The 13,585-nt window shown below is 37.1% G+C and overlaps 1 protein-coding gene across 1 annotated transcript in view; it reads left to right on the top strand.

Moving 5' to 3' along the window:
• Positions 1 to 2,449: 2,449 nt before the first annotated feature.
• The window catches only part of LOC121380609 (lactadherin-like), a 107,396-nt gene continuing 96,260 nt past the window's right edge, over positions 2,450 to 13,585 (top strand). The window contains exon 1 of the mRNA XM_041509506.1: positions 2,450 to 2,659. The gene's annotated coding sequence lies outside the window, so the exon portion shown is untranslated. The remainder of the gene's footprint in view (positions 2,660 to 13,585) is intronic.

Genomic DNA, 13,585 nt, shown 5'->3' with positions numbered 1-13,585 from the left:
AGGTGAGAACACACGACCAAATTAAACACTGTTAATTACAGGTAATCAAGACGGATCAGATTTAAAACCAGGTATCGGTACAAGAGAGAGTCCATGAATTACGTAGGCAAAGTCAAAAACAAGAATTACCTGCCCATCTCCCACCCCAACCCCCAAAACAATTACACTTCTGTAGTAAGAGTAATAGTTGCAATAAAGAGTAGTCGTAGTAGTAGAATGTGTCGTGGCAGGAGGTGTCGTAGTAGTAGTAGTAGTGGTGGTAGTAGTAGTAGTAGTAGTAGTAGTAGTAGTAGTGGTAGTGGTAGTGGTAGTGGTAGTGGTCGTAGTAGTAGAATGTGTCGTGGCAGAAGGTGTCGTAGTAGTAGTAGTATTAGTATTAGTATTAGTAGTAGTGGTAGTAGTAGTAGTAGTAGTAGTAGTAGTAGTAGTGGTAGTAGTAGTAGTAGTAGTAGTAGTAGTAGTAGTAGTAGTGGTACTGGTGGTGGTGGTAGTAGTAGTAGAAGTAGTAGTAGTGGTGGTAGTAGTAGTAGTAGTAGTAGTAGTAGTAGTAGTAGTAGTAGTAGTAGTAGTAGTAGTAGTAGTAGTAGTAGTAGTAGTAGTAGTAGTAGTAGTAGTAGTAGTAGTGGCGGTAGTGGTAGTAGTAGTAGTAGTGGTAGTAGTCGTGGTGGTAGTAGTAGTAGTAGTAATAATAGTAGTAGTAGTGGTGGTAGTTGTAGTAGTGGTAGTAGTAGTAGTGGTGATGGTAGTAGTAGTAGTAGTAGTAGTAGTATCAGTAGTAGTGGTAGTAGTAGTAGTGGTAGCAGTAGTAGTAGTTGTAGTAGTAGTAGTAGTAGTAGTGGTGGTAGTAGTAGTAGTAGTTGTTGTAGTAGTAGTTGTTGTTGTAGTAGTAGTGGTAGTAGTAATAGCAATAGTAATAATAGTAGTAGTTGTTATATTAGTAGATGATGATGATGATGATGATTCACAGTCGACAACACATATGATGTTGATGACGAGTATGATGATGGTGATTATGACGATATGGTGGTAGTGATGGTGATGACTGCGATGACGACGATAATTATGATGATGATATTGATGATGTCACGACGATGACGACGACGACGATGATGATGATGATGATGATGATGATAATGATGTTGATGATGATGATGATGATGACAAGAATGGCCTCGATGATTACCGACGACGACGGTGATTGACAGAAACGAACAGCGACCTCCCCGGTGTCTTATAAAGGTTCGTATAAAGGTTTGAGGATCAACACTTAACATAATTGATGGAGGGCCCGTGAGATTTAAAAGGCGTGGTGAAATCCTATTTAAGTTATCAGATGACGGACATTTAAATACATTCAGTGTGCTAATCGTGGTTGACGGTTACCCGGCACACGTGATGGAAACCCAATACAAACTCTTCTCAAATATGTCAATCATAACCCAAACAGCGACACCTGGTGAGCGGTAAAAATACTTTTGAAAAGAGTACATCTATGTCCTGTGATCGTATAAATGAATCTGTAATATTATTTTCGTACTGTAATATTCGAAACTGAGTTAAATAAGCATAGTTATAAACTGCTGACGCCAATAAAATATTTGCAAGCTTTTTTCTTTTCTCCAAAATTGTTCGCTTTTCTCTCCCCTAAAGGTGCTGTAGTTAAGCCAGGCCAAACATCAAATCTGGCACATTAGTTACATATATGCAGTGTCTTCATTATCTAAACACTTCTAAACCAAAGGGAACATTTACATTTTTGTTGTTGTAGTTGTTGTTGTTTTTGTTTGTTTGCTTGCTTGCTTGTTTGGGGGGGGGGGGGGGGTAATTATAATTATTATTATTAGTAGTAATAGTTGTTGTTGTCATAGTAGTAGTGTTATTAAAAAAATATATTACTATTTTTATTATTATTAATATTTATTATTATTATTATTATTATTATGGGTTTTTTTTGGTGGGGTAGTGCTTCCGCATCCGGTAAATACAACCCTAGTAGTAATAGTAGTGGTGGTGGTGGTGGTGGTGGTGGCGACATGATATGAGTAGTAGTAGTAGTAGTAGTAGTAGTAGTAGTAGTAGTAGTAGTAGTAGTTGATTGTTGTAGTAGCTGCGGTGGATTTAACAGTAGCAGCAGCAACAACAACAGTAGTTGCTTCAGCTGCAGAAACAGTATATACTAGTCAAGGCTATTTTGTAGCGCCTGCAGTATACTTATACATTATAACACACATCGGTATACGTTTTAACGATCTATACGGGGGAAATGACATTTCACTTAGCGTTTTATAACGCAAGTAACAGTTCTCTTTCTAACGTCTCTCTCACATGCTTGGATACAGTTGCTTTCCAGACGCTCGCTAGGTGGCGCTGCTTGAGGCTACCAACCAAACGTCTGCTTCCTCAAGCATGTCCAATGTGGGGCTCGTTGTATACTTTGTAAAAGTAGACCTACTTACCTGTTTACAGAATAACTCGGAATACGTCCTGCAACCAACACAACGACAGAAAATATAGCACGTTAGAGAAAAACAACAACGCATACCTTACCCGGAAAAAACCGACAGAAGCTTTATTCAGAGAACCAGAAACAATTAGAACAATTTCGTAAAGTTTGGATACCGATTAGTAATTTGAAGTGATACAGAAGATAGCGAGACAGGTAAGTTGTGTTTAAGTTACGGAATTTAAGAGGGAAATTTAATAGATATATTATATTGTGTGACAAATACGAACAAAACACTGATACGATAATATCTATAACAAAAAAACAAAAACAAATATATATATATACTATCAATATCTACTATATGTGCGTGTGTGTCCGTGCGTACATACATGCGTATGCAAACACATGCATGCATGCATGGATACATACATGCATGCATAAATACAGACATACGTGCGTGCGTGCGTGCGTGCGTACGTACGTACGTACGTACATACATGCATAAGTATGTACGAACGTATGTACGTACGTACGTACATGCATACATACATACATACATACATACAAATATACATGCATACACACACGTACGTACGTACGTACGTACAGGCAGACCCACGAACACACATAAAGACACGTACACTTTATATTATTACGATCATTCATTACTTAGTGTCTTAAATACCCGTTGTAAAACTATATATGGTATACATGGAATAAACGAAGTTGTGTGTATTTTACTTAAAACCTGTATAGGTTGTTAAAAGACAACAACATTCTTTTCCTTTCCCACAAAAAACGTTTTCTATAATTGCTTACGTCATGTTTTTATTTATAGAACTGTCCACGTGTTATTTCGTGTTTATTTTGCATATTCTGGAGATAATATTTATTTATTCATTCATTCGTTCGTTCGTTCGTTCGTTTTATTTTATTTTATTTTATTTTATTTTATTTTATTTTTCTGCCCACAAAATAATTGTCAGTAGGTGAGAGATATTTTGTTTAATTAGACTTACACAAATGATGCCAAGCACTACGCAGTCTTTTATATTTTACTAGTATATTACATGTTTTTGTTGTCTTTCCTGAATACACGAATTAATGCCGACTTATTACAAAGTATTGTCATACAGTATTTAGTTTATGCGTTGTTTTGTTCACTAACATCACAGAACAATCGAACTTCATTTAAACTTATAATGATATACACATATCTGTGAAATTCTAAAATGAAAAAAAAATTTGTTTCATTTATCATTTATATTAATTAAAGAAACATAGACGCTCATGTTAAATGTTTTGAGATTTGTTATATTACAAAGTTAGTATTAAATCTCAAACACTACAGTTTGCGTCCTGTTCATCCAGCTGGATTTGCCTCTTGACTCTCTCTGAAGGCAGACTCCAGTAATTCTAAACAGATTTTCAAAGAAAACATGTTAAAAAATCAATGTTATGTACAGTGCAGTAATTCCAAACAGATTCTCAAAAGTTCATTTCAAAGAAAACATGTGAAAAAATCAATGTTATGTGCACCGCTGTAATTCCAAACAAATTCTCAAAGTTAAGTTCCAAGAAAACATGCTAAAAATAAATGTTACGTACAATCTGTGACTAGAATTCGTTAAATCCTTCATTATTCAAACGTGCAGATCACTAATTATGGACAGGCAACAGACCTCAGCCTATATATTGCTTTTCTTTAGAATAGAGATTACAACAGCTTTAACATTATTCATTGTATTTCTAAGAAGAAGAAAAACAAAATGTATGCAATTTTCAACTAAAATTGTATTAATATTGATTCTTTTTTAAACTGCGTATTGATCGTTATAGCAAAGTCCAAAGTCTAAACCATGGGACATAAAAATAAAATTAATGCAAACATGTACATCCTTGAAATGTTTTCATAATGTACTAGAAACACATTTTAAAGTACTTCTGTCAAACAGTGATATAAAGAATCATAATATATTTACTAAAACCAGTTCCCCGATATTGACGACAAATATCACAGATGTGTAAGATCATGAAGGGAGGTTGTAGTGTTATTTGATAAAAGTGTTTCTTATTCATGTCGTAAGTAAGCAAACAGGGACCAGGTGTGTGGTATATCAGAGACAAGGGGATGGTTTCTCGTTGTGTATCATATTCACAAACAGGCCAACACGCCGATCAAATAACCGACAGAACTCACGCAAGGGTGTACACCACCAAATCAAATCAAATAGACGACAATAGTTACATGTGTGGCTAAAATTATTAATTAATGTACGAACGTTTTTGTATAGTCTCTTCTTGATCAGATTGCGATGCTCTGTTTGTGTTTCAATTTTAGCAAACCTACTGTCTGATTATCGAACACAAACAGAACGTTTATGGCTTCTATTCTTTCCTTCCTTCCTTCCTTCCTCTCTTCCTTCCTTCCTTCTCTCTCTCTCTCTCTCTCTCTCTCTCTCTCTCTCTCTCTCTCTCTCTCTCTCTCTCTCTCTCTCTCTCTCTCTCTCTCTCTCTCTCTCTCTGTTTCAATAAACTTAGTTCTCTTCACATTTAAATTGCATAAATATATTACTGTCGTGATGTGTATGTATTATGGAGAAGTTATATAACCATTACTTAATCCATTTTTGTTTAAAGCAATAAAATATGTTTCAATCAATGTGGATAAAACTACTAAACGCAGTTTTTCAACATATACACAATGGATATAAATGCTACCACTCTTCGTAAAGTAAATCAGAAAAACAAATCCAAATAGTTCGTTTTAGACATAACGGAAAGCGTCTTTGACTTCCTTAGTTCCTGACAGAAATTGTTATGCTATTTTTAGTAGAACCCCGCACATGTTTCAAGCGAAGTAGCAGCTGGTGCACCGAAACTACTTCGAATTAAATTACACTAATTTACTGGCCAGATGAAATAACATTTTATTGCAACAAACACTATTATATTTATTCCCAATGGCAGGACTGGTAGCGTTAACTATGGAATGAAAATTTGGATGCATTTCGAACTTTGACCCAGCGAGATACCATTTGGTGTACTGCTACCATCCCTCTATATATCTGACACCCAACAGCCCTTGTACGTTTTGTGTGCTGGGGTGTCGTTAAACATTCATTCAATGATTAAAAAATTAATGCTACCGTAAGTACGGTTCTATAATTGTATTGCCACAGACAGTATATGCATGAACTATTCCTCACCGGACCATTCTGTCTCTGACAGAAGATCTGGCGAAAATCAGAACTCGTGCCCAGGATGGACGTGCCTGAACCTTCAGTGGATATGGGCACGTTAATAGAGTTTTCTTTCCTTCCTTCCTCACCGGATCCATATTTTTCTGGGTAGGGGTGGAGGTGTGATGGGATACCCAGGAAGCCATATCGCCAAGTCTCATAATATCCAACTTCAAAGAAGAGGAAGAAGAAAAAAAAAAAAAGCGTTCTGAGAACTATATAACGTTTAAGTATTTCAGTGCTGCTCAGAAGAAGAAGAAAAAAGTGACGCTTCCGAATTTAACATGTAAGATTAGTTTTACATCATTATCTCGCTCAGGGGCCTGATTGACAAAGCCCTCTTAAGCCACATTGCATGTCATTTGCAAGTCTTTTTGCACTGCACTGAAACATTTAAAGTTGTGAGCATTCAGTGAATTAGGCCTCACGTGAATTCAGGGCTTCCACAAGTTTCGAATGGAGATGAAAAAGGGCAATCTCTCTGCTTCTATTTGCAGCTTTTATAAGGGCAGGAAACTGCTGAAAGGCAGTCCTGCTATTGACTTTTCTTTCTAACCCAAGCTTTAACGCTGGTGAAATGTCGGTGCGTGTACACCATCGTTGAATACTGGGATTTCGCCATTTCTTTGGCTCGAAAGACTTTTGTACCTGATTTGCAGTCGGCCTAATAACAGGCTGAATAGAGCGCCCGGGTCCTTGTTCAGATAAAAAAAAAAAATCTTTCTTCATGAAAGCCGACGTCCCATAAAAGCGTCGTCTTATTCGGGTCACATAATGTATATTTTTAACACCGCATCTTGATATAAATACGCCCAGACGATGTTTGTATGTTAAATGGTCTCACTTGGAAGTAAGGACGATATATATTTTTATTTTTTTTATTTCCAGTTATCATTCCGATTAGCGAGCATAAATCCATTCATATATTATTAGAGTTACGAGTTATGACTGATCAAAGGGGACCGTTTTAAATAGAGATCACCATAGGTTAATTGTTTCGGTTTTTATTGACTTCAGTTTTACGGTAAAGTGTGAAACAGATGCTATATATATTATACATGTATACTGGCATACAGACGAATGTCTTTCATAAGCTGACCCATGAATTTTAAGTGATGAAAACGTACATTTTTTATTAACCCATTTATAACTCGACACATTTTCGGAAGAACAAAGAATGTCCAATAGATCAAAATACATTTTCAGCACTGTAGATACCGGTGTAGTAGGTTGGACTATACCAATTAAAATCCGATAGGCGACCATGTTAACGTTTGTGTTTAAAAACACTATATACAATAGATCAACCAAACTATGACCCATAAATGTCAGTACTACAACCCCTACCTCAAAGTATTAACTGCAGAAAATGGTACCTTTCATGGCTCATTTTCGGTATAACCAGATGTTTCTACAACACCCCTAGTTTCGCACAAAATTTAAGTACTTTTTTTTACAGGTACCCCATGCATGTTCCAAACACAAGGCTACTACATCAAGTAAAATTGCATACATTTTTAGCCCAACACACCAACACTCTCACATTTATAACCAATCACAGGACTTGTGGTGTTAACTTCTCTATCAAAAGTTCGGTGCACCTCGAACTTCGACCCAGCCGGAAATTCAGTGGTTTAGTGCAACCAGTAATACGCTAACCCAGAACAACTATGTTTTCGCAAGTTCAGCTTTGTATACCGAGGTTCGTATGCATAAAATGTTTTAACATGAATAGAAAATATATCCTCACTGGAACGTGCAGTTTTATGGTCATTTGATGGCTTTGTATAACATATAACAAAGCACGGATGACCATTTGATTCATCCATAGATATTTACCGTACATTACAATAAAAACAAAGTAGGTCACTTGTGAAATGTTGTTACTTGGAGTGGGGCTTTAACTCAATGCTGTAGAATATGCATGAGCAGGTGCTGAACCAAGGAGGTGTTCTGGGAGTGTTCACTCCCTCCATCAAGTTCAATGAGCCACACAAGATAGTGCTTGGCGAATGTATATAATGATTTTTATTTTCATTTTCATTTCAGCGAGGGCGTAATAGCTTAATGAGATGGGTGTATCTATAAAAGATTGCTTACCGGTATATAATAATAATAATGCATATCTGTGTACTTTGGAATGTTTTAGGCGTCTTTTTTAAAGTTCACCTCCTCCCTAAACAAATACTGAATCAGTCTCCGAGGTGTAAGATCGTAGGATCAATTCCTATTGATTATGTGTACGGGGTTGGGGGGGGGGGGGGGGTAACCACTATTCCATACCTGGTACCTCAAACAGCTACTATTTAACACTAATAACATGATGCGATCTTCACACTGATATAAAACAAAACAATCACGCCCGCACAAAATAACAGCAACAAAAAACAACAACAACAAAACAACAACATAACAAAACAACACAATAAAGGCAAAAGAAAAACCAAATAAACAAACACACACCAAAAACAAATAAACAAACGAAAAACTACTAAAATAATCATAATCAACAATAATGTTAACGAGACACAGTGAGACAAATAAAGAGTATTTATGTTCGTTTGTTTGTTTGTTTGTTTGTTTTTGTAAACTGTAATAATTTAATATCCACATTAAATTTCCTACAGTCACACATCATTCTTCGTTATCGTTTGGCTGTATTCGCTAATCTAGGTCACGTAAAATGTATTATTATCCATTTCAATACTGAGTAGCGACGCCACATTGTGTTGTGTTGTGTTACAAAGTATTAAAAACATGGTTGGCGACAGATTTGAAATGTTGTATGAAGCTAGGTCCTGACAACCGATGATAGCAATAACATACGTGTTCCCTTAAAAATAAGCTGCTACCTGTATTTCGCATTAGTAACTGATAAAATAATACGATGTAGCGAGATTGCAGCTTAAAGAAAAATTGATACAAAGGTATACGGCACACACTTATTTTAATATGATGAGGCGAGATTGCAGCTTAAAGAAGAATTTGACAAAGGTATACGGTACAAAATGATATCAATTCGTTATCATTATACCATACCAATATGTTTTTATCATTCGCCAAAGCGAGAGAAAAAACCCAACCAATTTAAATGCGGACGAGGCACATGACCTATCTACAACACAAAGTCAAACACAACTCGTGGGCATGCAATATTATTTACTCGACCGTTGAATGAAACTGACCGTACATTTTACTTAACTGTTTCTCCAGAAATACTCTTTTTTTCTATTGGTAGATTTGGCAACTTTCACCTTTCATTTGCACCTGGTCGGTGAATGCAAAAACACAAGTGTAATGATTACTTCTTGTATGCCTGCATGAAAGGGAAATAATTGCCAGCTAAACAGAAACCATCTGGAATATATTTAAGTGGGCTGTGGTAATGTGGCTATTGAAGACATCTCCCAGCCACTCGGGAGCAGCGAGTACTGTCCACAGGCAGATGTCTTCCTCGCGCATCTCAAGTAGTCGGAGAACCTGTTCGGAATTGAGTAAGCAGAGAGGCAATACGGTTAATTTACACACCGTATTCTTGTCAGTCAATGCAAAAACATGCCAAAGATATTAGCTAATAGAAACCACTGTCGAAGAATTGCCGATGATGCTATTAAATTAGTTTTACTGATATTCAATTGAATATGTTATCATGGGCCATGGAGACTTAGTGTTTGTTTATATTCTGGTGTATATGCTATCCCATGGTCTCGAAACTCCACTGCTTACGATATCGACTTATTTGTATCTGTTTGCTTACGAAATCGACTTATTTGTATCTGTTTGTATCATCTTACCTATTTGAGACAGGATTTTGTGTCATTTCTTGCCTTGTGGACATTATTAATTATAAACTTGTATATTTGCGCATACCTGTCTTCTGACAAGCTGCATGTGCTTTTGAAAAATAAATAATAAACCGGAGTCATATATTATTGCCTTTAACATGCCTTGTATACATATTTAGATGGGAAACAATGCAATGGTTCCAGAGGAAAGAATCGAACCTACAACCATTGGTAGGACGAAACCTTTACCTCCGAACTATGCCATACTACATACAGACTTTTAGAATGTAAACCTACCTGTTGTCATGTATGGATTCACGCACGACCATCGGGGACATAACCTAAGCTTGTAGAGCTGATTCTGTAAATGCAGTAACTAAGAGTTCTTGCTTGCCTTGAAAAGAATCTAGAATGTTTCCTTTCTTTACTGTCTATGGGAAATACCAAACATCTGTGCTTGTTTAGAAAACGTTAATAGGTTTTAGTTTCACTGGAAAAGAGCTAGAAATCCTTCTTTGCTTTTTTGGAGAATTTGTTTTAAATCACGAGCGGGTTTCCAGAAGCTAAATGTGCAACTTTTTTTTTTCCGTTTGGCTCAGGCGACGTATCACGCGGGCAGCGATATTCAAGCCAGTACGTCTATTTCTTAGTTCTACTTGTTGTGAGTAGATGAGTGTTTGGTCACAATGATGTCAACTGATTTCGTGATATATAAAAAAAACCAATGGTGTCTCATAAGGACGTTTGTTTGTGTAGCTTAACGAATGCTGCATTCCAAAAAACGTCTCTGATGAACCTAAGGAATGTTGATGCACATTTTGTAGACTCAAAACTGTAGCACAGAAATGATGATATGCGGAATACGGAATGTTGATGAACATTTAACTACTCGCAACTTTTCGCAGCTTTTTTTTTTGTAAAACACCGTTTTGAAACCCTAAATTGGTTAATTGTTAATGTTAATAAGTTATCAGTATTAGAGCGGTACACAGCAAACTTTCAAGTGGTAGCAATAAACGAATCAGAGTACAGAAATATAGTCTAAAGTATAGTCATTTTAGTTAGACTTTTAAATTAAAAAGAATACCTTTTTTCGTGTTTTTCAGGACGTTTGGCTATAATCCCTCTGACTAAGCGATAGCTATGACCCTAAATAATTCATCAATATGTATTTAAAAAATATATTCAGTTATTTGTAGGACTTGTCAGAGTGCATCCAACACGAAATCTATTGCCTAGTATATGTAGATTGAGTGAAAGCTGTGATAGATATAGGACAAACACCTGTAATAGATAAACACCCGAATGATCACCCATCTAAAACAGGTGCAGAGTTCAGTGGGGAATCACATTTCTGAAAGACGTTCATCACGTGGACGTACGACTATAGGTCTGTCGCGGTAGACGAGGCGAGTCTCGCTCTCCGGTTACGTCAAATACTCCTTCAATGAACACTGGTCTGGCACCCTTAATGAATGGCGTTTTAGCGACACATAGCTTTCGACGGTCACCTTGTATCAAGTTGATCCACGATATTAAGTTTACGTGTGCTAGAACCCGTGTACCGCAAACATAAATTGCCATTCAGTATACAAGTTAACGAAGTGGTATTTTCCAGAAGACAAATGATACGCTTGAAGATTTGGGTCTTACTTAGGAATGTGTGTTCATCTTTTATCATCACAATAGGCGCTGAATGATAAAAACCTGACCCAACACCACAGCTACTGTAGAAGTCCTTTGATACCAAAAAAAATTAAACGAATAAATGTCAACACATAAAGTATTGCTTAAGACTGCAGTAAATGTTGCTGTGTCACTGGATAGAGCGTAAATAAAAGATCACTTGCTGCTCATCTGACGAGTAAGACTTTACGACGTCATATGTTTGTAAACCTATTAACCAGAATACGTTGGTGTGACTTTGGCCAGTGAATATCGAAGATGGTGGTTGGGTGTAGCGTCAAATTATTTCTACGTTCTGGCACTTCACTTGTGGCGACGACGAATTTAAAGCAGTAAATATGATACTTGCATTAAAGGAAAGGCATATCGACACATCAGAACATTATAAACTACGGCTATTTAGTGTCTAACATATGGCTATTTTGCAGTTTCCTATAGACAGGACAATACATACCGCGAGGTTTTATGTACCAATCGTTTGGTATTTATTAGGGCAGGGAAAGGTATTCCGATCTCTTCGTGGTATGTGCTGTGCTGCCTTTGTGATGGTGCATATAAAAGATCCCTTGCTGTTAATGGAAAAATGTAACATGTTTCCTCTGAATACTGCGAGTCAAAATTACCAAAAGGACAGTTGGAGCCCCTCTCAGTCTGGAGGCCTTTGCATATTCGACTATACCAGCTATTAATTGCTTTGGAACATCTTTCTATATCGGTTTTCATTCCCAGACTGAATATATTTATTCAAATTACTTCAGATTTATGAATGCTATGTAAATTCATAGTATTGCTATCATAAGCGCTCAGTAGACGGTGAAATGTGTTCGTTGTAGCGGTAATTAAGATTTATGGTACACCGCATTGACCAACGTACCTGTGTATTTAATAGTGTAGTGCTTATTTACACACATGCTATCTGCATGGACCGGGACAACGCATTAGGGACAACGCTCTGCCCAATCAAGAAGTTCCAGGCCAAAGTCCAGAATGCACCGTAATATACTTACGGAGCAAAAGCAACTGCCGCTCTGGTTCGTAGTAATATGTGTCAACGCGTATTTGTGCAAATTCTATTATCTATTTTCAGTAAATTAATATAGAGTTTGTATGTACAGTTGTTAATATGCAATGTAAGCTGGGGATTAAAACAAATACAGGGTACAAAATAAACAAATAAAATTACGATTTTCTCCCACAATTAACATTGTTCAAATCTCTTAATTGCCATGTGAGACCCCATTTTCTATAGGCAGAATGAAATACAAGGTGCTAGTTTTTTCATGCGTGTACTGCTGTTTTTGTTGATATCAGTTTTGTTTGGAAAACTTAACATTAACCGCAATGGGAATTCATTTGTTCTCGCTGAAATCTGTGTATGAAATGTGGAAACCTGTGAATAAATGTGAATAGATCAAACACTGTTATATGGCCAATACGCTCACTGTGAACCAGTATTCAGCGCATGAAACGAGTCACGTGTTACATTTGTAAGGACTACCATGTATTTTATCCAACTAGCAGTACCCCCACCCTCCCAAAAATAGTTTAAATAAAAATAAATAAATAAATAACCAAAACAACAATGCAAAACAAAAACAACAAAAATCTCAACAACAACCCCCCCCCCCCCCCCCCCCCACCTCCACCCACCCCCACCCCCAAACAAAAGAAGAAAAAAAGAAGAAGACGACGACAAAAAAACAACAACCCCAAACACACACACAGTCTGGACTGCATACACCATGGCCTGTGGTTTAGTAAAAACCTTCTGTGATCAGATCTTGATCCACCCCTCCATATATATCCGGACAGAGTTATCACTTCTAGACCGACCCTTCTAACCATTAACTTTAACTTCTAAAATTACAACTTGAGCTCCTACAATCCGAAAACCCCCTCGCTCACCCATTGTATCTGAATTAACCTAATAAATAATAAAAACCCGGTTTTCTCCCGACGGGGCTGTTTTAACACATCATCACTGGGGTTTAATGTTCCCCTGATAAATCTTTTCGCGCGGTTTTTCAATAACTCGGCTGTATCGGGCATGGACCGCTTCCATCAAGTTCGCCGTGGGTGGATGTCGGTAGATACGCGACTTGAAAGTGGGAACCTGTTACGAAAGCCCAGTTTATGTTTTACATAATGTCGTACGCCGCCGCTCGTTCATCATTCCAGCGAAATTCTGTACAACGTTTTCGTTATCAACGTAACGTATGTGCTGGTGAGTGAACGCATCTCAGATTGACCTAAAATTAATGTTGGTTATTATCGTTACTGCGCACAAGGGAAGTAACTAATGGGAGGAGCGAGTGAGGAGGCAGCTCTCGCGCCGAAAACTACCATAAAATACCACTGGTCGTTTGTGTCTAGCTGAAAAGACCGTATATTAGTATACCTTACGTTCGCGTCTTATATAAAATAAT

The sequence above is a fragment of the Gigantopelta aegis genome, chromosome 9 (assembly GCF_016097555.1).
Source record: "Gigantopelta aegis isolate Gae_Host chromosome 9, Gae_host_genome, whole genome shotgun sequence".
NCBI lineage: Eukaryota > Metazoa > Mollusca > Gastropoda > Neomphalida > Peltospiridae > Gigantopelta > Gigantopelta aegis.
Note: the sequence above shows the minus strand (reverse complement) of the source record. Positions and strands in the feature narration are given on the sequence as shown.